We start from the raw sequence: 26,006 nt of genomic DNA on the forward strand, positions 1-26,006 counted from the left end.
CTCACAGAATTATGGCAGTCTGTTACCTTGGTGGCCCCCATTGAGCCAGGTCTCCTGGCAGCCATGAGATTTGAATCTAGGCTGTGTTTATGGCTTTTTTTTAACCAACAGAATGTGGCAGAACTTCCAAGAATACTTTAGGTTTTCTAAAGTTGTGATTCTCAAAAGGAACCTTTTTTTGCCCCTCATGTGACAATTTGGCAATGCCTAGAGACATTTTTTGTGTGTGTGTGTGTCCCAGTTGGAAGAGTGCTACTGGAATCTAGTGAGCAGAGACCAGGGAGGATGCGAAACATTCTGCAGCACACAGGATAAGAGGCTGCCACCCCGCTATGGACTATAGCCCACCAGGCTCCTCTATCCATAGGATTTTCTGGCAAGAATACTGGAGTAGGTTGCCATGCCCTCCTCCAAAGATCTTTCTGACTCAGGGATCAAACCTGCATCTCTTAGGTCTCCTGCACTGGCAGGCAGGTTCTTTATCACTAACACCACCTGGGAAGCCCAACAAAGAATGATCCAGCCCCAAATGTCAATAGTGCCAAGGTTGAGAAACCCCATTTTCCCATAAAGGCTTACACTGGGAACTGGCCCTCAGTCTCCATGTAAGAAAACCCATTACCTTGTTGAAAGAACCATACAAATATGCTCCCTGGAATTGTTGAGGCCACAGTGAGAAGAAGCCCTCAGACTCCCTGGAGAGAGGGAGAGAAGCCTGGCCATCTCATCATCCAGCTGAGCTCAGCCCATTACAGCTTCCTTAGCAGCAAAATACAGCCAGTGAGAGGTAACCAGCAAGACCAGCAGAAGAACTTCCCAGCTGAGCCCAGCCCCATTGGCAGAATCATGAGCAAAATGGAAATGTTTTGTTTGTTTCAGACTAAGTTTTGGAATGGTTTACATCAGTGGATAACTAAAGTGATAACATATATGAAAGGAAACTAATATAGGAGTCCTTCAGCAGAGGATGCTGTGATGTGTCAACTAGAGTCCCTCTTCAGGAATCAACATGCATCCCCTCAGCTGCTAACACTATTGATGGCTGACAGTTCACAGTGGAGGGCTTCTGTGGGATTTGGCTTCTTTTGAAAACAGTTGCTTCATCCAAGCTCAGAATGCCTTCCCTGGGGTAGCCCACATCAGATGGAAGAAAGTCCTGGAACCCTTGCCTTCAAGTAAGTCAACAATGAAGGGTCATTTCACCAGTAGTGCTCCCCGGGACCACTGCTGAGATTGCAGTTACTCAGCCCCTCCCTCAGCTGGCTCCAGCTTCTGTCACCTCTTCCAGGTCTTAATCTTGAGGAAGCGCCTCCCAAGAATCTCCTGTATGCAGATCTTGATCTCAGAGTCTCTTTCCCAGAAAGCTGACTCGGAATATCTTTCTTCTTCCTGTCTTCCTCCCATCTGGATATTTTTGCCCTAAGACCTCCAGGACACAAGAGAATTTGGCTAAGAGCACATCCCGGGGCAGTGAACCAAACCACCATCCTTGCTCCATCACTGGCTTTGAGGGGTGGGTCTCTGTTAAGTTTCAGTTGCCTTGACAAGGAAGAAGCAAAAAGCCATGCCCTGAACATGACAAGAGATTCAAAAGTTTAACTGTAACTCTGGGAAACTTATAAATAGCAAAGAAACACAGGGAAACATATTAATCTTCACCAGAAACGCAAGAAGTGCAAATTAAATCCACCTTGAGATACCATTTTACACTGACTACATTAGCAGAACAAAGTAAAAATAAATTCAGATACACATTGCTGGTGACATTGTGGTGAATATTGGGTCCTCTTAATCTGCTGGTTTAAATATAAATTGCTCAGCACTAGAAAGCAGTATGGCAGTACACAGTGGAAGCTGTAAATATGCAGTTGCCCTCTGGCCCATTAATAAGAATGCATCTGAATAAATTTGTTTAAGAGAGGTTTGGGGATTAAAGTCTGATCTCTTAAATTTCACCAGGCTGAAAAACAAATGTAGTGTAAATAAATACATACTGGATAACAAGAAGCTAGAACATAGAATTGGAAGATTGGGAGATCTGTATTATATAAGAGGAAGAAGAGCAGCGTTGAACATGTGGTATTGTTTCTCGGAGCATAGTCTTTTGACTACCATTATCTGGATGGCCTGGGGTGTTGTTAACAGGTGCAACTCTGAGCCTGACCCCAAATCTCATGTAGCACAGTTTATGTGAGTTGGGCCTGGGGACCTGCATTTTAAGTGAATTATCCAGGTGTCCATATGCCTCCCACATATGACAGTTCTACACTGAAACAATCTGTTTATGCCTTCTTTTGGAGGGGTAGAATTGGGAGGGACATTATCTTTTTCAAATTTTCTGTGGTTATTTTGTTATGTTTTTATAATTATTAAGAGGAAAAAAAATGTAATTTTCCTCTGTGCACTCTGGAGAAAAGTCGTTTTAATTATAGGTGTCTTAATAGTTCCTCATTAAGGGGCATAGCTTAACCTCATCCACAGGGGTAGGTTAAGTATCAAGAGAGGAAAGTCTTGCACTGAAGAAAAGGAGCATTCTTATCATTATTCATCTTCCTGGCAATAGATATTTATGATATATTTAAGAATCTTCCATTATTAACCACTCCCAAGTCCCCTTGGGTTCTGTGTCAAGCACACTGTTAGCTCCCAGCTTGGGAGGTTGGGATGGTTTCGGTGTGGTTGGAGCCGTATCACTGGGCTTAGGGAGAGCTGTTCTGAAGGTTGAGGCAGATATATTAAATTATACTAAAGCTTAAAAATCTTGTACTCTTCCCTCTGGAGAGGGGCAGGACACCCATGAGACAGGCATACCTCAGGCATGGAATTAGGAACACAGGCAGACACATCAGATGTAGGCCATGTCGCTCCCTCCTTTCCTCGTGGACTCATTAGCACACTGAGATAAAACCAATGTATATTTCTGTCTCAAGACCTTGTTCCAGTGACTGTGTTTTTAATATTTATTTATGTCTTTGCTGGTGCTAGGTCTTATCATGGCATGTGGCATCTTTAGTTGCAGCTTGCAGACTCTTAGTTTTGTCATATGGGGTCTAGATTTCTGACGAGGGATGAACCAAGGCTCCCTGCATTGAGAGTTTGGATTCTTAGCTAGTGGACCACCAGAGAAGTCCCTCAATGACTATTTAACTCTGTTAGCCTAGCAAACTTTCTGCTCTAAAATTTTAGAAAAATATGTCTGGCTTTGTCAGAAGCATTTTTTTTTTTTTAAGTTGGTAGTTCTGCATGTGAAATGATGTTAAATTTATTTCCTGTTATTCTGGTCTGGGCTTCCTTGGTAGCACAGTTGGTGAAGAATTTGCCTGCAGTGCAGGAGACCTGGGTTCGATCCTTGGATAGGGAAGACCCCCCTGAGAAGAAAATGGCAAACCACTCGAGTATTCTTGCCTGGAAAATCCCATGGACAGAGGAGCCTGGCGGGCTACAGTCCATGGGTCACAAGAGTCTACGAATTTGAAGAATTGATTGAATAAACATATATTGATATTTCTGTAGCAGGTTTATTTATATGAAATACTTGAATCTCACTGTATGTTTTTAAATTAATTTTGACTGGAGTAGAGTTGACTTATAATGTTGTTTAGTTTCTGCTGCACAGCATAGTGAATCAGTTGTACATATACATGTATCCTTCTTTTTAGCTTATTTTCCCATATAGGCCATTACAGAGTATTGCGGAGCCTTCCCTTTGCTCAACGGTAGATCCTTATTAGTTAAATATAGTCGTGTGTATCTGTCAATCCCAGGCTCCCAATTTACCCCTCCCCCTTCCCTTTCCCCCTTGGTGCATTTTTAAGCTCTGTATCAGAGGAACATGGGTCAGGGAGACTTTTCAGAGGTGAGCCCTCAATGCCGGTTTATGTTTCCTCATTTCCAGCCCTGTTATTGATGGAAGGGAATGAAAGAAGATTAGAAAGCAGGTGCTATTTATGTGTGCATGCGTGCTTGCGCGCGCACACACACACACACACACATACACGCCATGAAAGAGCCTCAAAAGGACAAATGAAGAATACCGTGAAGAAACATTATGAGGTTATGGAAGGCAAAAACTGATGATGATGAAATCGAATGAGAGAGACAGAAACGTCCATTTCCATCTCTGTTACGTCTAAAGAATATGAAACAAATGTCTGTCCTTGGGTATATGTGAGCTGGGACCAGGTCACTAAGGAACCAAATGGCTGTAGGGGCTTTGACTTCAAATTAAGTTGTATAAACCTTGGTGTCCAGAGAAGTCTCAAAGGTTTTACTTTTTCTAACAAAAGAAATAGTGATTAGTAAAGGACATTTCTCTTAAGATGGATTCCTATGACAGATTTCACCAAGTGGATAAGGATAAGTATGGATAGAAAAAGGCATTTAATTCAGTATCAATCTTTATTTTCTTTGTATCTTGCCCTATTTATATTAGCATTTAAGCAGTACATCAAGAACTGCTAGTTAAGGTAACTATGGTCAAATGTCCTAACTAAAATGGCCTTTTTACTTTAATATTAAACTATTCAATTGAAAAAACTCATGATTGTTTTCTGAATCTGGTAAAATGTGTGTATTGTAATTTAGACCATGGATCTCATAAGGGAGACCATTTTACCCATCTGAAAAGCCAAACAGAATGACAGTAATCGTGTTACAGTAGTGCTAAAGTCTTTAGGTCATTTAGTTCTAGGTACGTGTGTGCATGTCTTTTCTTCCTTCTTCTAAAATAGTTTAAGTTTACTTATAAATATACATTACTATGATACAGTATTTTAAAAACATAAAAATCTGAATATTATCATCAGTTAAAACAGGGTATACAAGGATCATTTATTGATTTTGTTTTTGTATTTAGCTATATGTTTGAAATAGTTTCTTTCTAAAAGCAAAAACATAAGCAGAAAAAGTATCTGGACAATATATAAATATATGGTAGACTGCCTGTGTGTGTGTGTCACAGGTAGTAGGCAGACGGTTTGTTTTATAGGAAGCAGCAAAATTTTTGTAGAGGGACAGCTCATAAATATTTTCAGCTTGCTGGGCTATGCAGTGATCTCTGTTGCAGCTACTCAGCTCTAAAAGCATCCATAGAGAATACGTTAGTGAGTGGATGTAATTGAGTTCCAATAAAACTTTATTTACAAAACAGATGGCAGGCCAGAATTGGTTGTAGTTTGCCAGTTCCTGGTTTAGAGAGTGTACTAGGCATAATGTGTATCATTAGAACTGTCTTTTCACACTCACCGTTTTACTTAAGAGGAACCCAAGGCCCACCCAGATGAAGTGACTAAGCCCAAGACACACTGCAAAGCACCGTATTTCCATGCTATTCTTTCAGTCCCTGTAGCAGAGTGGAAGCCAAATGACAGCCCCTTCCATAGAGCGGAGGGGGCTGGAGGAGGGAGAGGAAGGGCAGAACAGAGCGATAGTGCCTGTAAAGGCGCCCCCATATCTCTTCTCCCTGATGGTCCCTGGGACTTGCCTGCATTTTGTCCATGTTTTCATGCTTGGTTTTCAGTGGTGGAAGAACCACCAGGCAGGGAGGCTTGGACCTGCCATCTACTTGGTTCCATGGCCTTGGAGCAGTCACTGCTCCTCTCTGGTCTTCGTTTTCTTTAACCTGTAAAATGAGGGGCTTGTCTTGATGATCTTGAACTCCCATTCTCCTTCTCGAGTTTTTCTTCAAGTGTGTTCTTCAGCATCTTCCCCATCAATCCCCAGTGACTCCTGAGTTGGAATTTACTCTGGCCTTGGAGGCAGAGGGGTCAAAAGTTAGTAGCCCCACCCATGTGTCACCAGGTTACCTGTTTTCTCTGCTTCCCTGGTCAACTCACTTCCCCTCAGAGCATCCCAGAAACCCTGATGACCTCATGGCTTCTTGGGCCCAGAGCTGATTACCATAACAAAGGCCCCCACCTGCTCACAGAGCGTTTCTGTTTTGGGCTCTGAACTGCTGAGCTGGGCATTTTACCAACTCAGTAGTCTTGCTTATAGATTGATCTATCCCTTTAGACTCTCCACTTCTCTCTGAACTTCTTCACAGAAAGCAGTTTTATAACAAACCAGGCCCTGGCTTCAGCATACGCTGGGCTGGGCTAGATGCGGCCCTCCTGTGGACTTGTTCCCGGTGAGTGTGTTATTGCCACTCATCCGTATATTTTTGCCAAGGACTCAGATTGTTCTTTCTCCACTCCAGGACTTGCATTGCGTAAGTTAATTTTAATTTAACTCTAGTTCAATTTTCTTTTTAGAAAATATGGTGCAGGAATCGGAGTACTGGACTAATCTAGAGACCTGGCTTGAAGTCCTGTTGGCATCACGACTTAGATGTGTTACCTCGGGCAAGTCCTATAACCTCTCCCAGTGGCCCCGGCACGCTGTTACTCTCCAGGTGATTCTAACGAGCAACCAGGCTTGGCAGCCACAGGTTTTAATCATCCAAATGATATCACTGATAGAAACACACATTTCAAAAGGACTTAGCAATGTGTTGTGCTATTACTTTTGTTGTTTATTTCTATTTAAAAGAAAGATACCAAAATCCTGTACAAATAAATCCCCAAGAGAAATAAAACGAGCAAGTGAATAAAACGAAGCAGTGTGATACGTGACCTATAATAAGAAATATAGGTTTTGTTTTTGTTCTGTTTCTGGCTCAAAGCTTGGAAGTTCTGAGACATAAGACCAGCGAAAGTATCTTTTGCTGTGATGTTTGGTCTCTTGTCCTTTATTCCTGAAAGGGCTGCAGAGTCATAAAGGTGAAACGAGTATCTTCTTATTCCTAACAATTCTCTTTCAACCGCACCTGGGTTTTGTTAATGAGGTTACTTCTGAAAATCCCCCCGAGCTAAGGGAGATGATTGGCAGCCCAAAGCTGGTTGCCTGGGGAGCCAACCATGTGATTGGAGAGCTGGAACTTCCAGTCCCGCCCCCGATCTGCTGGGACGGGAAAGGGGCTGGGGATTGACGTCAGTCACCATGGCCAGTGATGTACTCAGTCATTCCTGTGTCATGAAGCTTCTGCATGGAACAAAGGGCTGGGTTTGGAGAGCTTCTGGTTGGTGAACAGGTGGAGAGTCCTGGAGGATGGCTGGCTGGAGAAGGAACGGAAACTCTGTGCTTTGCCCTATGCATCTCTTCCATCTGACTATTCCAGAGTTCTGTCTTTCTATGATAAAAGTGTAATCTAGTAAGTGAATGTTTCTCTGAGTTCTGTGAGTTGGGGTAGCAAATTAAACAAACCCTAGGAGGATGAGATGGCTGGATGGCATCACTGACTTGATGGACGTGAGTCTGAGTGAACTCCGAGAGTTGGTGATGGACAGGGAGGCCTGGCGTGCTGCAATTCATGGGCTCGCAAAGAGTCGGACATGACTGAGCGACTGAACTGAACTGAGGAGGGGTTTGGGGTTGTTGGAACCTCCACTCTGTAGCTGGTCGATCAGAAGAACAGGTGACAACTTGGGCTTATGACTGTCATCTGAAGGTGGTGGGGGAGTCTTGTAGGACTAAGCCGTTAATCTGTGATACCTGACATAATCTCCAAATTGATAATGTCTTAAATTGTAAGATACCCAGATGGTGATGCAGAACTGGCCTCAGAATCTTACACAGCCCATCCTGCAACATATTTTAGTTTTTGAGATTTTTCTTTTGAGATATACAACCTTTCTAGATTAAAATTAGGATCAAGTAATTTAACCACCCAATAGCCTCATGGGAGTAGATTAAACGTGTTGCAAATTTGTTTAATCCTGTGGAAATTCTGAGTGTTGAGGTTGGTGGCACCATTTTTCAAAGTGAAGCGATTAGAGCTTGAGAAGGCAAATCACTGTAAGGAAGTTTCTGTCACTGCGAGTGGAAGTGATGGGACCAAACATCAGAGTCAAGGGCACTTTGCATTAGATCTTTGCCGCTTCCTGATCCTGCCACATGGAGCTTAAAACCCCATCCTTTCAAATTGCAGATGACAAGTGAATAATGCTAACAATGGCAGTAATATCACAGTATCATCTTATGTGATGTCAAGTCTTTAGGATGCTTTTATGTCTTTTAGAGAATCATCATATTGAAATCACAACCACAGACATGACTACTAGGAGGCTGTCCTTAATATAAAGGTAGAGCTACTGAAGTGACTTTGCCTGCCTGCCTGCCTCCCTTACAAGTCCTAGTAGGGAGTCTCTTAGGGGATGAGTGCTGTAAACACATAGTTGATAAAGTTATCAGGCTATCCTATTGTTACCCTACACAATGCCGAGGAGGACACTGGGTCACTGACTGCTTAAGACACCACCAGGGAAGACATAAATTTACCAAGTGACCCAGCAAATCCACTCCAGGATACTTAACAGAGAAATGCAAACACTTCTACACAAAGTCTCACACACCAGAGTTCATGACAGTACTAGTTGTGATTGCCAAAAAGTGGAAACAGCACAAAAGTCCTTCAACGTATGAACCAGGTAGACAAAATATGGAATACCCACACGAGAGAATATTATGTAGTCATAACAAAGAATGAAGCAATGATACTGGCTACAGCATGGGCAAATCCAAAAAAGCATTATGCTGGTTGAAAGCAGCTGAATGCAGAAGACTGTATAATATATCTTTCCCTTTATGTGAAATACCCAGAAAAGGCAAATCTACAGAGACAGTAAACCAATCAGTGGTTGCCTGGGGCTAGGAGGTGGAAACAGGGATTAATTACAAATTAGCATGAGGATCTTCTGGAGCTGATTAGAAAAGTTCAAAACTGGAATTGTAGTCGTGGTTGCATGCTGTATAAGTTAACTAGAACATAAATCATTGAATTGCACACTTAAAATGAATTAACATTATGATATATACATTCTATTTCACTAAAGTTGTTTTGTGTGTGTGTGTGTGTTTAGGAGCCTATCAGGAGTATGACAGCAAAGTCGGTGAAGTTCAGACTTCAACTTCTCCTTTTATCACCAAGATTTTTTGGCAGAACATAGGAGGAATTCCAGCCCACAGGGAGTTGCCCCAGAAATTAGATTCAAGAGACATGTTCAAACCAATCTGCAGTCTATGAATTTATACGAAGAAACTGATCTTCCCAGAAACAAGGAGGTTCATGTCCTCCCACCAGGGCTTCGACTTGCTGCACTGAATAACCAGGAACTGGCTGGATAGCAGCACTGGGTGATGGATGGGGTCAGGGATGTTTCACAACAGCCACTCAGGAGACCTGGGAACCAAACCAGCCGCTTACCGGAGAGGCCATTCATGGGCCAGTTTGCTCCTGTTCCCAGATCCAGTGACCCTTCTCCTGGATGTTGCAGGTGAGTATTGCCAAGTCTGTCCCTCTCTTTCTGCTTTACCACTTTCCATTCAGACAATTATTGTTCTGTTCCAGCAGTCTTTCTCCAAGCCAGCCCATTGTGCAGTATTTTAGGCTGCTTTGTCCTTCTGTATGATGACATTACATATCTGTCTTCTTGAAACTTTGGTGTGGTCATACTGACCCACCTTGGTGAGAGTAAGGTGTGCCTACAGAGGCCAGTGCTCCCAGGACTCCCCAAAGGCCCTCTTCTAGCCTCTGGAGATGCCTGCCATTCCTGTGGACAAGGCAGCACATGCAGTGGCTGAGTTCATTGGTTTGAGCCTGATAAACTTCCTGCTCTCTTAATACAGATGGAGCAAACAGCTGCCTGTTCTCAACGTGGGTTCAGTATTGGAATGTCCTAGCATTTTCCCTGCACATGAAACCCCAGTCCCTCCAGCTTCCTCCTGCTCCTTCCTCATGGAGTCAGATACAAAGACTGGCATAGAACTGGGTGAACAGTGTGCGGCCGTTACTGTCCGTTGTGGGTGGGCCAGTCTGACATGTGTATGTCGCATCATTTCTGCCCCTCTCGTCTCCTTGAACTGCCCATGATTCAGATTAGGATGCTTGATGCTGGCGGGGCTGTCTGCATGTTTTCAAATTAATTAGCGAGCTTTGGCTGCTCCTTGGGAAGGGTCTGCCAATGTGCTGTCCCCCAGCTCCAGCCCTGATCCCAACCTTTTACTTGATCCATAGTACTCGCCATAACCTTAGCTTTAGAATTGGATGAACCCTGTCTCAAATATGATGAGAATACAAATCACTTAACCATGATGGCTGACACAACTTCATTGCTAATATTATTATTACACCTGTACCTTTAGCCACTGTTTTATCCTAACCCTAATGGTATGAATCCTATCTTCAGATTTTATTTAAAAAAATCCCTTCCTTTGTTGAATGCTTTGAAAGTGAAAGAAAGAAGGTGAAGTCGCTCAGTCGTGTCTGATTCTTTGCGACCCCATGGACTCCAGCCTCCCAGGCTCCTCCATCCATGGGATTTTCCAGGCAAGAGTACTGAAGTGGGTTGCCATTTCCTTCTCCAGGGGATCTTCCCGACTCAGGAATTGAACCCGGGTCTACCGAATTGTAGGCAGACACTTTACCCTCTAAGCCACCAGGGAAGCCTAAGTGTCCTATATCAGAATATCTCTCATCTATCAATCAGTTTATTTATAGATTGATGATCTATCACTCTCCAAAACAATTTCATTAGCTGCTAAGCTATCTTCCATCATCTGCCTATCTTCCAACCCTGCCTATCCAGTCTAGGGTTTTTCAGTATAAACACTGTGAACATTTTGGGTTGAATGATTTTTAAGACTATGTCCTGTGCCTGTAGAGTGGGTAATAGGATATTGAAACTCTGGTCACTAGATTTTGGTAGCTCTCCTCACCCAAGTCATGTTGTGGCCATCAAAAATATCTGCAAACAATGCCAAATGTCCCCTTGGAAGAAGGGAACAAAATCAATCTAGTCTTTCATTTATCCATTATTATTATTATTTTACTGCTTCTTTCTAGAAGGTACAACATAAAGACTCTTCTCATTTTACAGATGAAGAAACTGAGGCTGAGAATTTAGGTGACTTATATAAGATTGCATAATTTTACATGATTGATCTGGGTTATAAAATTAGATTTGCCTTATTTTAAAGCACCTATGTTCTCTCTATCATACAAGGGTATTTTAAATTAGACACCATCATTACCATTTGATCCTCAGTGCCATTGTTCTCCTTTTTTCTCAATTTAAAATCATCCTCAAACTTAAATCTGACCCTCAAGCCCAAACATATGTCTTCCAGCTAAAACATAGGTGAAGGTATCTACACCGCAAACCTCCATTCTAATCCTGTCCTCAACTCAAGATATAACCCTATTCCCAGCCCCAGTTCTTAGTTACTTTCTTTTTTTTAAAATTGATTTATTTTTTACTTGAAGGATAATTGCTTTATAGAATTTTGTTGTTTTCTGTCAAACCTCAACAGGAATCAGCCATAGGTATACATATGTCCCCTAAATCTGGTTTCCCATCATCCCAGACGATGAGAGTGTTAACCTGAAGAGTGCCTTCCAGTGGCAGTGAACCCAGCGGCCATAGATAAGCTTGTTTGCAGCCAGGGACATGTATGTTGAGTGAAGTCTGTCCGACTCTTTGTGACCCCATGGACTGCAGCCTCCCAGGCTCCTCCATCCATGGGATTTTCCAGGCAAGAGTACTGGAGTGGGTTGCCATTTCCTTCTCCAGGGGATCTTCCCGACCCAGGGATCGAACCCGGGGCCTCCAGCATTGTAGACAGACGCTTTACTGTCTGCGCCACCAGGGAAGTTGACATGTATATTACTCCATTCTAAAGAAGTAGGATGCAGATGGTCCCTTCTCTGCTGATCCACTGAGTTTGTGTCCAGGTAGGCCCTGTCTGTCGCAGACGCCTTTAGGTTGGGATATTTGGCAATTCCCAACAGTGGAATGCTTCTGTTTGCCCTCTTCAGTGACAGGCTACCTCTGAAAAACTGAGCAAATGAAGAAGAGGTTTGAAACCAATCCATTGGCTTCTCAGAGCCTGACATTTGCTTTCAGCTTCTTCCCAGCAGTTTTGATTTCTACTCCAATACTCTGAGGCCTATTAGATGGCTGACAGCTTCTGGCCTCCATGTCCAGAATTCAAACATGCAGAGACTTCTTTTTTTTTTTTTTTTAAGCAATTAACAGTGATGCTTGGAAGAGATGGCAACAAGCTGAAAAAAATTAATTGAAAACTTAACCTTCAAATAAAAATACTTAGACCTTAGGCATCCATTTGTAAACAGTTTATGCTGTCTGTGTGCATTTTGTTGTATTATTTAAGTGTTTTCTACACCATTTCTGATTAATACAGCCATGCTATTTTCCAGTCCAGTCTCCTTAATAAATATATGTGTCAAATATCTGTTTCCTCCCCTGAATGCAGAGGCTTTTAATTCCCCTTGTTTGCATGTGCTAACTGGTTGTGTAACGAGATTAACAGCTCTGTCTTTTTCCTTCTGCAGATTTTTAGAAGAAAAGCCAGTGGGCTCCCAGACGAAGTTAAAAAAGGTACCTTCTTTAATTTTGCATATTGTTAGCTACAATCCGGTTGCTAATGTTTGTTTTATTTCCATCTGTCAAAAGCAATGCCAAAATACGTTGTGTTTGCCTTGAGTTGGCTCAATTAATCCTTCTCTGGAAACAGTTCTGTCATTTCATGTTTGGTTAAGGCCCTGATTCAGTAGCTACCAAACGAGGGCCAGTGCACATTTAATACAGCTTTCTGAGAAGTGGAATATCTGTTTGACAAAAGGGAAATGTGGGGTAGCGCCCTTATAGGAATGTCGATCTGGAGGTAGCCCCATCGCTCCTGTGGGTACAAACATGTGTGTTTTAGCTTGATCCTGGGGAGCTAAAGTAATCCAGCAGGTGGATCACACTATGAGAATGGCTTGGTGGGGACTCAGTCTGGGGCAGACCACTCTGCCCAAAGGGCGGCCTCTGTCTAAGTCTTGATGATGGTGTATGTGTCAGCCAATGCTGCTATAATGAAATACCACAGACCGGGCAGTTTAAGTGACAGACATTTTCTCGAGGTTCTGGAGGCCAGAGTCCAAGATCATGGTGTCAGCAGGGTGGGTTTCTTCTGAGATCCCTCAACCTGGCTTGTAGGTGTGGCTCGTGTCTTCACGTGGGCTTCCCTCTGTGTCTGTGACTTGTCTGTGTCAAAGTCTCCTCTTTTTATAACCACTGGTCATACTGAAATGGACCCACCATAATGAACTCTTTTTAACTCATTGATCCCTTTAAAGACCCTGTGTGCAAATACAGTCACATGCTGAGATGCTTGAAGCTAGGACCTCAATGTATGCATTTTGGAGGGATGTAATTCAGCCCTTAACAAATGGTAACCAGAAAAAAATGAAAATATGATGAAGTAAAAAGGGACAAATCTTAGGCCAAAAGCTATAAAAGCAACCACTCTGTAATTCTCTCTCATACTCTCCCCTCTCACGCTTCTTCCTTCTCTATCTCTGAAGAAAAGCTCTCGTCACCATTCCTGTGCGTTAGCATATTTTACAGAAGGTAAGCTTTTAAATCAGCATGCTCTGAGTTCAAATCCTGACTTGACTTCTTCTTAGCTGTATGACCAAGGACAAGCTGTTTAAATTCTCTCAGCTTCTTCCCCTTAAAATGGGGCTAATAACTAAACCCATTGATTTTGTTTTGTAAGGATAATAAGATATATGTGTGAAAACCGGTGGTAAGCTAAGATTGGGGAAATGGGGGTGGTCTGCCCTGAGTGCAGGTAGTAGTGGTGGTGTGTTGTCGATAGGAAATAGGAAAGTAATAACACAATTTCCATTTGAAAATTAAAAACATTTTTTTAAAAATTTGGCTGTGCCAGGCCTTAGTTGCAGCACTTTAGTTGTGGCATATGGGATCTGGTTCCCTGTTGTTCAGTCACGCAGTCGTGTCCTACTTTCTGTGCCTCATGGACTGCAGCAGGCCAGGCCTCCCTGGCCCTCATCATCTCCCAGAGTTTGCCCAAGTTTGTGTCCATTGCATCGGTGATGCCGTCCAGCCATCTCGTCCTCTGACACTCTCTTCTCCTTCTGCCCTCAATCTTTTCCAGCCTCAGGGACTTTTCCAGTGAGTCACCTGTTTGCGTCAGGCGTCAAATGACCAAAATGCTGAAGCTTCAGCTTCAGCACCAGTCCTTGCAGTGATTATTCAGAGTTGATCTCCCTTAAGATTGACTGGTTTGATCTCCTTGCTGTCCAAAGGACTCTCAGGAGTCTTCTCCAGCACCACAGTTTGAAGACACCAATCCTTTAGCTTTCTGCTTTCTTTACGGTCCAGCTCTCTCAACCGTATATATTCACTGGGAAGACCATAGCCTTAATTATCCCTAGTTCCCTGACCAGGGATCATACGCAGGCCTCGTGCATTGGGAATGCAGAGTCTTAGCCATTGGACCACCAGGGAAGTCCCTAAGTTCCTTTCTAAACAATGCCTGTAGTAAAATACCGTTGCCCCTCAGGGAAGATCCTGCCCCATGCTGACCCCCTCTCCCTGGTCTGGAGTTTCTGTCTATTGCATATTAAATCCATGTGTCTATCCTTTTATCCTTCCCCCTCCCCATCCCCAACACTTGTGTCTTGAATTTAGTCATTCTCAGGACAACTTAACCAAAGGTATTTCACATGACTGCACATCTTATTTTTTATTCATTTTACTCAGAAATTGCCAAACCTCAGAGCAAAATTATATATGACAGAGGAAAGTCATCATTTAGTTGTTGTTTTGAAAAGAGGAGGCCCTATCATCTCCAGTTAGAGCCTTCCTCTTCCTTCCCAAATCTCTTCAGTGCCTCCGTCCAACTTCCAGGGCTGGTTCCTCCCAGTAAACATCCAGATATGAGTTAGGAACCAAGGTAGGCAACCCCTAACCACAGGAGAAGTGTGTGTGTGGCTGGGTCTGTTGCTTTTATGATTCCAGATCCGTTTCTGAAGTGGTACCCCATCCCTTGGCGCCTTTATATGAGGTAGCTGCTTGTGTAATTGCTGTAATGTGTAAGTAGCTATTTTATATAAACAGAGAGAATTGGTTGGTTGTGCTAAAAAAAAAAAAATGGCAACATAAAACAGAATTCCTGTTTTCAGTGGATGACATCTGTCTTCATAGAGCATCAAAAAGTCTAAACCCTTAGCATGAATCATTAAGCTTTCCCAGAAAATATTTTACATTGGAATTTTAAAAAGTAACTTCCTTAGCCTAGATCTCTGAAGGTAGAAGAGATAGATGATGGTGTGTACATTGCATGGGTTATCTTGCAATTATTAAAATGAAGGTTTTGATAGCCATGTAATAAAATGGAGCTTTTTGAATATTAAGTGAACAAAAAGCAAAACACTCTATAATACATGTGCTAAGTCACTTCAGTCGTGTCCAACTCTTTTCAGCCGTATAGACTATAGCCCGCCAGGCTTCTCTGCCCATGGGATTCCCCAGGCCAGAGTACTGGAGTAGGTTAGCCATTTCCTCCTCCAGGAGATCATCCTGACCTGGGGATGGAACCCTCGTCTCTTCTGTCCGCGACCTTGGCAGGCAGGCTCTTTACCACTAGTGCCACCTTGGAAGCCCCATGTAATACATATTGAAAGGTTTAACTGCAAAAGGCAAACACATCAAATTATATCTAATAATATGTAAAATTTGGCACACTCACACAAGAATGCCTTTGGAAAGGGCCCTTTCCTGTGAAGCGAGTGGTAGGTCTTATATCTGCTCTGTCCACACTGGGTATCGGAAGCTTAAACCTGTATCTTGCATTAGTTTGGGCCTGACTTGGATTTCTGTAGTTAATGGGTTGTATGAAGTCCGAGGGTGAAGAGTGGGATCTATTAATAATTTAGGATTTAACAATGGCACTCAACGAGGGGTTAGTGTGGTGGAACCCAATCTGAGAGGAAAACTTGATGGAGATTTCTGGATGGTTAACATAGCCATAATTCAGATAACCTTTGAATATATCGAAGCAGGACCTTAATAAAAAGCAACAATGTCTTCTTAGTAGGATATGGTAAAATGTCTGGCTTGTATTTACTATGAGAATCATCTTTCTGCTCAGATGACTCATTTTTGCCAGCCACGTTCTCTCCCCGTGCCCTTTTGGACACATTATAGACTTGCCTCAAGGCAACACTTCTGTGGGTCAGGCCCGTAATTGGGAGCTGCAGACTTTTCCAGTTTCTGTTATTAGAGTCTGTTCAATTGGTAGAATGTGAATAACCAAGTTATTGTAAAACCACATGAAAGGCATCCTGCTCTCCTCCGTGGCCCACCATGTGCAGCCACACCTCTGCTTTGTTCTGTGTGGCTTCTTCTGATTTCTGGTCCCTCATCTGACTTCTCTTTGTTTGCCCTAGGACATTGAGCTGTGGAGGGGTTTTGGTAGCATCAATTATTTTTCAAACTGGGAAGATATGAATGATAAAGGGACTGTGTCAGCTGCAGGGCTGTAGATTCCATGCCTTTCCTAAACGCCATGATTCGACCCTCCCATTGGAGTCTGGCTGGTGGGTCACTTCCCACCCAGAGCCATGAAGCTCCACGTGGAACAAGGGGTCTGGAAGGACACATATGGAGATGTTACTAGTGACTACATTTCAGTCTTGGAGTTATGGGAATATTTTCTTCCCTTGTTTTCCAAATGTCCTTTGATGACTTTGATGAAAAAGAAAAGACTATTTTGTTTTTTTGCTTTAACCATAGTAGTCTTGCTACTTTTTAATGTGCATGCCAAACTGCTTGATATCATGTGAACTAATTCTGTTAATTCAACATTTTTTATCATCACACATGAGAAATGGAAATACTGAAATTTATAAAGAAAAATAATTAAAAATTTCCTTTAAAATCATTACCATGTGCTGGATGCTGGTAGGAAAATCTTTCTAATTTAAAAATTAGAGAAACATATTTGTGAACTAAAAGAAATAAGATAAATAGAAAGAAATGGAGATTATTATCCATGATATTAAAAAATATGTGGGTCTGGTTCATCCCAACCTTTATTTAATCACTTGTTTACCCACTGAACATTTTATGTGGACTTGGCCATTGGATACACTGATGATCCAAGTACAAAGTCCCTGTCCTCAGGGAGCTTGCAGTCTAGGTTAATTTTCTATCAGAATGTATTCTTGTCCTACTCTTTGCAACCCCATGGACTGAAGCCCACCAGGCTCCTCTGTCCATGGAATTTTTCAGGCAAGAATACTGGACTGGGTTGCCATTCCCTTCTTCAGATTCTAGGATTAACAAATACTAAAAATAAAAGTGGAGAAAAAGAAAACTGATAGATTACAGAACTATAATTTGCATGCATGGGAGTGGAATAAAATTTTATTTTCCTCTTCACCCAATAACCACAGACACAGACACAGACATAGACACACAGACACACAGACACACACACACACACAGACACACACACACACAGACACAGACACACACACACAGACACACACACACAGACACAGACACAGACACACACACACACACACACACCCCTACACACCTACACACCTACAGTGCCACACTGTCTTTACCTGGCTCACAGACCCAGGATTTATAAAGTCATAAAAGTAGTTAGTGGTTTATTTAAAGCAGTGTTCTTAAAAGGAGCATTTGACTCCCCTGCATCTTGTTCACTCTCAGTGGTATCTACTCATAGACAGTTAATAAATAAATGAAAGCAATCAGTGAGGTCAGTCAGGCACCCTTCTATCTGAGGGGCCATCACTCCTACAAGGAAAAGGCTGTACTGGTGCAGGGACAAGAAAGCCCTGGCAGCAATGCATACAATAAAGGTGCATTTCATTGAGTCATCAGTTTAAAGTGTCAGAGAATATACAGATGGATTAGTAGATTATCTCACCTCAGTCCATCAGGACCTCAGTCCGTCAGGACCTCAGTGGAAGAACGCTTATTACAGACTAGCAGTTCCATGTGGCATCACCCAAGAACTTTTATTAATATATATATCTTATATATATATGTACAATATATATATTACTATCTCTCTCTCTCTCTCTATATATATATATGTAAGACAGAGGGGTGGTTGGGAATACTGCCAAACAAAGAAACAACTTCATTTTGAGAATGATCTGTTGTGTAAGAGGGATGTGGAGGGCACATATAGAATGTTTGGTAAAACACAGGAAGTTGGCACCCCAAAGTACCATTGGAAAGCCTTCTTGGGAACAACTACAACACAGTCTGATATGGGAACGATGGAGTGAGTAATGTAAGCGCAGGCGGCTGCGATCAGTGCAATAAGCGCAGGCGGCTGCGACTGGCGCACTAAGCACGGCCGAGAGGAGCTGCCCCACTCATAGACAGTTAATAAATAAATGAAAGAAGCTGGGAGGATTCCATGCCCGAAGGGCGGCGGCCAAGAGGAGTTACCCCACGTCCGAGGTCAGGGGCAGCGGCCGAGAGTGCCAAGCTGTGATGGCGCAGGAACGGCCGAGAGGAGCTACCCTGCACCAGAGGTCATGGGCAGTGGCCGGGAGGAGCAACCCCACGTCCAAAGAGAGGTGGCTGCGTGGGCCCAGGAGGGCCTAGAGGAGCTATCCCATGTTGAAGGTCAGGAAGGGCGGCGGTGAGAAGATACCCCTCATCCAAGGTAAGGAGCAGCAGCTGCGCTTTGCTGGAGCAGCCGTGAAGAGATACCCCACGCCCAAGGTAAGAGAAACCCAAGTAAGATGGGAGGTGTTGCAAGAGGGCATCAGAGGGCAGACACACTGAAACCATACTCACAGAAAACTAGTCAATGTGATCATACTAGGACCGCAGTCTTGTCTAACTCACTGAACCTAAGCCATGCCTGCGGGGCAACCCAAGATTGGCGGGTCATGGTGGAGAGGTCTGACAGAATGTGGTCCACTGGAGAAGGGAATGGCAAACCACTTCAGTATTCTTGCCTTGAGAACCCCATGAACAGTATGAAAAGGCAAAATGATAGGATACTGAAAGAGGAACTCCCCAGTCAGTACGTGTCCAACATGCTACTAGAGATCAGTGGAGAAATAACTCCAGAAAGAATGAAGGGATGGAGCCAAAGCAAAAACAATACCCATCTGTGGATGTGACTGGTGATAGAAGCAAGGTCTGATACTGTAAAGAGCAATATTGCATAGGAACCTGGAATGTCAGGTCCATGAATCAAGGCAAATTGGAAGTGGTCAAACAAGAGATGACAAGAGTGAACGTTGACATTCTAGGAATCAGCGAACTAAAACTGGACTAGAATGGGTGAATTTAACTCAGATGACCATTATATCTACTACTGTGGGCAGGAATCCCTCAGAAGAAATGGAGTAGCCATCATGGTCAACAAAAGAGTCTGAAATGCAGTACTTGGATGCAGTCTCAAAAACGACAGCATGATCTCTGTTCGTCTCCAAGGCAAACCATTCAGTATCACAGTTAGCCAAGTCTATGCCCCAACCAGTAACGCTGAAGAAGCTGAAGTTGAACGGTTTTATGAAGACCTACAAGACCTTTTAGAACTAACACCCAAAAAAGATGTCCTTTTCATTATAGGGGACTGGAATGCAAAAGTAGGAAGTCAAGAAACACCTGGAGTAACAGGCAAATTTGGCCTTGGAATGCGGAATGAAGCAGGGCAAAGACTAATAGAGTTTTGCCAAGAAAATGCACTGGTCATAGCAAACACCCTCTTCCAACAACACAAGAGAAGACTCTACACATGGACATCACCAGATGGTCAACACCGAAATCAGATTGATTCTATTCTTTGCAGCCAAAGATGGAGAAGTTCTATACAGTCAACAAAAACAAGACCAGGAGCTGACTGTGGCTCAGATCATGAACTCCTCATTACCAAATTCAGACTTAAATTGAAGAAAGTAGGGAAAACCACTAGACCATTCAGGTATGACCTAAATCAAATGCCTTATGATTATACAGTGGAAGTGAGAAATAGATTTAAGGGCCTCGATCTGATAGATAGGGTGCCTGATGAACTATGGAATGAGGTTCGTGACATTGTACAGGAGACAGGGATCAAGATCATCCCCATGGAAAAGAAATGCAAAAAAGCAAAATGGCTGTCTGGGGAGGCCTTACAAATAGCTGTGAAAAGAAGAGAAGCAAAAAGCCAAGGAGAAAAGGAAAGATATAAGCATCTGAATGCAGAGTTCCAAAGAATAGCAAGAAGAGATAAGAAAGCCTTCTTCAGTGATCAATGCAAAGAAATAGAGGAAAAGAACACAATAGGAAAGACTAGAGATCTCTTCAAGAAAATTAGAGATACCAAGGGAACATTTCATGCAAAGATGGTCTCGACAAAGGACAGAAATGGTATGGACCTAACAGAAGCAGAAGATATTAAGAAGAGATGGCAAGAATACACAGAAGAACTGTACAAAAAAGATCTTCATGACCCGGATAATCACGATGGTGTGATCACTCCTCTAGAGCCAGACATCCTGGAATGCGAAGTCAAGTGGGCCCTAGAAAGTATCACTATGAACAAAGCTAGTGGAGATGATGGAATCCCAGTAGAGCTATTTCAAATCCTGAAAGATGAAGCTGTGAAAGTGCTGCACTCAATATGCCAGCAAATCTGGAAAACTCAGCAGTGGCCACAGGACTGGAAAATGTCAGTTTCCATTCCAATCCCAAAGAAAGGCAATGCCAAAGAACGCTCAAACTACCGCACAATTGCACTCATCTCACATGCTAGTGAAGTAATGCTCAAAATTCTCCAAGCCAGGCTTCAGCAATACATGAACCGTGAATTTCCTGATGTTCAGGCTGGTTTCAGAAAAGGCAGAGGAACCAGAGATCAAATTGCCAACATCTGTTGGATCATGGAAAAAGCAAGAGAGTTCCAGAAAAATATCTATTCTGCTTTATTGACTATGGCAAAGCCTTTGACTGTGTGGATCACAATAAACTGGAAAATTCTTCAAGACATGGGAATACCAGACCACCTGACCTGCCTCTTGAGAAACCTGTATGCAGGTCAGGAAGCAAGAGTTAGAACTGGACATGGAACAACAGACTGGTTCCAAATAGGAAAAGGAGTACGTCAAGGCTGTATATTGTCACCCTGCTTATTTAACTTCTATGCAGAGTACATCATGAGAAATGATGGACTGGAAGAAACACAAGTTGGAATCAAGATTGCCGGGAGAAATATCAATAACCTCAGATATGCAAATGACACCACCCTTATGGCAGAAAGTGAAGAGGAGCTAAAAAGCCTCTTGATGAAAGTGAAAGTGGAGAGTGAAAAAGTTGGCTTAAAGCTCAACATTCAGAAAACGAATATCATGGCATCTGGTCCCATCACTTCATGGGAAATAGATGGGGAAACAGTGGAAACAGTGTCAGACTTTATTTTGGGGGGCTACAAAATCACTGCAGATGGTGACCGCAGCCATGAAATTAAAAGATGCTTACTCCTTAGAAGAAAAGTTATGACCAACCTAGATAGCATATTCAAAAGCAGAGACATCACTTTGCTGACTAAGGTCCGTCAAGGCTATGATTTCTCTTGTGGTCATGTATGGATGTGAGAGTTGGACTGTGAAGAAAGCTGAGTGCCGAAGAATTGATGCTTTTGAACTGTGGTGTTGGAGAAGACTCTTGAGAGTCCCTTGGACTGCAAGGAGATCCAACCAGTCCATTCTGAAGGAGATCAGCCCTGGGATTTCTTTGGAAGGAATGATGCTAAAGCTGAAACTCCAGTACTTTGGTCACCTCATGCGAAGAGTTGACTCATTGGAAAAGACTCTGATGCTGGGAGGGATTGGGGACAGGAGGAGAAGAGGATGACAGAGGATGAGATGCCTGGATGGCATCACTGACTCGGTGGATGGGAATCTGAGTGAACTCCGGGAGTTGGTGATGGACAGGGAGGCCTGGCGTGCTGCGATTCATGGAGTCGCAAAGAGTCGGACACGACTGAGCGACTGAACTGAACTGAATGTAAGAATAGGTCCCAAGGAAGGTAACACTCAGCTGTAGGGTGATGAACCACTAACTGCCCTGGGGAAGACAGACATACATGATCAGAAAGTAAAATCCAAGCTGAGTAGGAAAAATCTGAAAACATGTCCCCAGACCAGAACTTTCCTTCCCTCTCTCCCTCCCACCTCCCCCCATTCTTCCTTTTCTTTCCTTCAAGATTGTTTATCAAACAGCTGATACATGTCAGAGAAATAAAAAGCAAAAGATGAGGTAAGGACAGAGAGACGGAACGGGTATAACTCACATACGGTTTTAGATATTTCTAACGATTAAAAGCGAGCAGTTGAAAGAAAACAATCATCAAGGGTGTAATTAGATACAATTTTCTGAAGCTGAAAGGATCTAAATATGGAGATCAAAAACCCCCACTGTATTGTTAAAAAAGATAAAGAAAGATCGACCTAGAAGAGCAGAGTAAATGCCAGGAAATGAAACAACTTATTCAGTGTTTTCACTGAAAAGCATGTGACCCAAGAATGTTCTGACTAAATGGCCACTTATGGGGGAAGGGGAAAAAAAAGAAAACCCTAAACTTGAAAAAAAAAGAAAAGAAAAACTCACAAACATAAAACAAATCAAAAACCATACTGAAATTGAAAAACTTCCAAAATGCATTACCAATAAAATCTTATTTGAGGAAAAAAGAGCTTGAATACAATCTATACACAACAAGTAACTGACTTGAAATTAGCGACTCAAAAATGGGAAAACCATGGCATTAAGAGTGATTGTGAGAAAAGAAAACCGTATAAGGTCAAAAGCTAGAAATAGCCTTCCGATTTGAATGTATATTCCAGTGTAATTCTCAAAAAAGATGGTCTCAGTTATGCTAGTTACACAGTACTAATAGAAAATGAGTTTAGAAAGGGGACATGAAAAAGAAACTCATTCAACTGCTCATCTTACAAGAGTATGAGAGTTGACATTAACTCTTACATGTCAGAGAAAACTATGATCTAAATATATAAAAGTCAACCAAGGCAAAATTTATGAAAGGGTGAGTTCCTCCCAAACTCCAGGGGAAAAATAAGCCAAATATAGCCAAAAATAAAGAGAACAAGTGTTAACAGGATTGATATAAAACAAGATGGCCGAGTTGGCCAGTGTGCTAACTATTCATGTGTATGTCATTACCTCACTGAATCCTCTTTTACAGATGAGTAAACTGAGGTACAGTCATTTTAAACACCTACAAAGTGCTTGGGTTAGATCTCTTAATAGATAGTAATGGGACATATATAAACTTGCCATGCCAGAGTCATATAGTGACTTGACTCTTGACATCTCCCATGGCGGGCAAAGCCTTCATCTTAACCTGCCTTGGACAGAAGATACTATCTAAAATCTATAATATGAGCTTCTCATATTTTACCCCATATAACAGTATTACAGCTCCACTGTAGAGAATATACAAAAGGATGGCAGAAGGAAGAAAAATACATGGAGAGTCCCTGACAGATAATACTGTTACTGTAAACAAATGATGAGATTTTACCTAGGGGTAACGTATTATTTGCCTCTCATTTTACCTATGTTCTCAGAGTGCTGAGCTGACTCTATAGCCTAGAGGCATGCTTGCTTAACCAAGACATTCCACCCAGCAGCCAAGAGTGAAATGAAGGGCTGACAGTTCACAGCTCTGCCTCCCAGAGGCAGTCACACAAGGGAGCTGGGTGTAGCGACTACTGATGAAAGGTGTCTGTCGGCAATTTTTGGATCCTTTTAAAAAATCCTGTATGATTAACAATATTTTCCAAAAATTGAGAAGACTGAATTTCTCCTATTGTGTTCAACGGTAAAATCCCATTCAGGACTACATTAAACTAAAAGAAAGAAATGTGAAAAAATCAGTTGCAAAATACTACTGAGGGAATGCAAAAACAAAGAAAGCAGAGCTGACAACCTTGGTTTCCAACAAACTTTATTCCAGGCCAAATAATATTAAAGGAGACAAAGAGTGTCATTTTACAATCCACAGTACAGATAAAATAGTCATGAAAATTTATTTGCCGAATGATACAGCATCAAAATATATAAAGCTAAGAATGTTAGAAATAAAATGGGAAATTTACAGGAACACGTTTGTTTGGGGAGCTGGTAACATACTTCTTTTACTCAAGGCAGATAAAATAGAGTAAAATCACTAAGTACATAGACAAATTTAAATAAAGCAGTAAGACTATTCCTGTATTAAAATTAAAATGCTTAAGTTTCACCAGAAGTTTTATAAAATTGTGTCTTATTCTAAGCCACAACTATAAGCACAATAATTAAATAAAAATAAATAAGCACATGTTTTGTAAGGTCAGCTCTCCTAGTTTAAGGCCAGATAAATACAAATCAAAAATAAAAAGAAACAAATAATGAACATTAAAATTTCTCTCTAAATAATTTTGGGTTGATGAATGGTAGGAAGTCAGTTGCTAATTACTTAGAAAATAAAGCTTTAATTCAAGGCAAATTCATATGGTAAATCAGTTCCTAATTTAATAAGAAGTGAGAAGAGTAAGTTAATGAGTCTCTTTAAGATGTTAGACTGAGAACTCAAAACTAACCTAGGGAGAGGAGGTAAATGCAAATGATGAACATAAGGACAAAAATAAAATACTTATAAATAGAAGAAATAAATCATTGTAGGAAATGGTATTCAATCCTTCTCCCCAACACCCACCACTTCACCCCCATCACATAATACTGAAAGTAAATAAAATAGATACCTAGGTCAACTTCTGGTAATCTTATTGAAGAAAAAAAAAAAAAGAAGAGAATCACCATTCACCCTTAAGGAAAATTAGAAATACTGGATAATGCCAAATATAGAGAGTGTTTAAAAATAAGAGAATGCTGTTAGAGTGTACCACTTGAGGTAAACACATTGATAAAAATATTGATAAAATCAATTATTTAGAGAAGAAATAGAATTAACTGAAACTGGCTCAAGAAAAAAAAAGCCCAGCTAATTAATTGCATAGATGAGTAACCACAGAAGAAAGTGAAAGTGTACTGTTTTAATGTGGCAGACAGTTTCATCGATGGGCACTCTCAAACTATTGAAGATCAGGTAATTTCCATGATTTATAAATTCTTCCAGAGCACAGACAAAATATGAATATGTACTTCTAAGCAATACCACAGACTATACAGATTTGATATACCTTTCTACCTTTGACAACACAAGAAGACAAACTAGCAAATCAACACAAATTTAAGAGAGGACTGTAGGAACATACGCTATGGAGTTTATGGAATGGATTGAGATGTAACAGTCTTAAAACCAAACAGGCCCTACAGTTTAGAAGATCTAGAGAAAGCTCTCAACCTATCAAGTTCTCTCCTGTTCTTTATCACACGTACATATTCCAGTGTACACACATACTTATGTATTCTCTCCTACATGTACACACACCTTCAAATACAGAGCTTTGAGACTCACCCTCACTGTCTACCTTTCACTGGAAGCCCCTCTAGTTCCTCTGATGAGAACAGTAGGTGACCATCCACAGCATTATGGGAAATTTATTATAAACGTGCATGTTCCAGAACCCTGCTCAGTGCTCAGGTTTCCATTAACTTCTCTACTGCTTTATTGTCTAGTCACTCAGTCATGTCTGACCCTTTGTGACCCCATGGACTGTAGCCCACTAGGCTCCTCTGTCTATGGAATTTTCCAGGCAAGGATACTAGAGTGGGTTGCCATTTCCTTCTCCAGGGGATCTTTCCAACCCAGGGATTGAACCCACATTTTCTGCACTGGTAGGTGGATTCTTTACCACTGAGCCACCAGGGAGGCCCCTACTTGCTTTTAAAGATTTAGAAATGTAACCTAGAGAGCTGCAGAAATAAAAGTGGTGGCTGGAAAAATGTGTCATTATGGATTATTTATTTGTGTGTGAAAAAATGACGTAACTCATGGCAGGGAGCCTACTTGTTGGAGTAGGAGAAAATTAAACTTGAAACCAATGAATGAACAGCTGTGGCCAGTATTCCAGGAAACCTAGGTGGTGACTACTGATGCTCTTGACCTTGGCTCCTAAAAAGAGTAGGTTTGTTTTTTTATTCCTCCCA

The sequence above is a fragment of the Oryx dammah genome, unplaced genomic scaffold (genome assembly GCF_014754425.2).
Source record: "Oryx dammah isolate SB20612 unplaced genomic scaffold, SCBI_Odam_1.1 HiC_scaffold_13, whole genome shotgun sequence".
NCBI classification, from domain to species: domain Eukaryota; kingdom Metazoa; phylum Chordata; class Mammalia; order Artiodactyla; family Bovidae; genus Oryx; species Oryx dammah.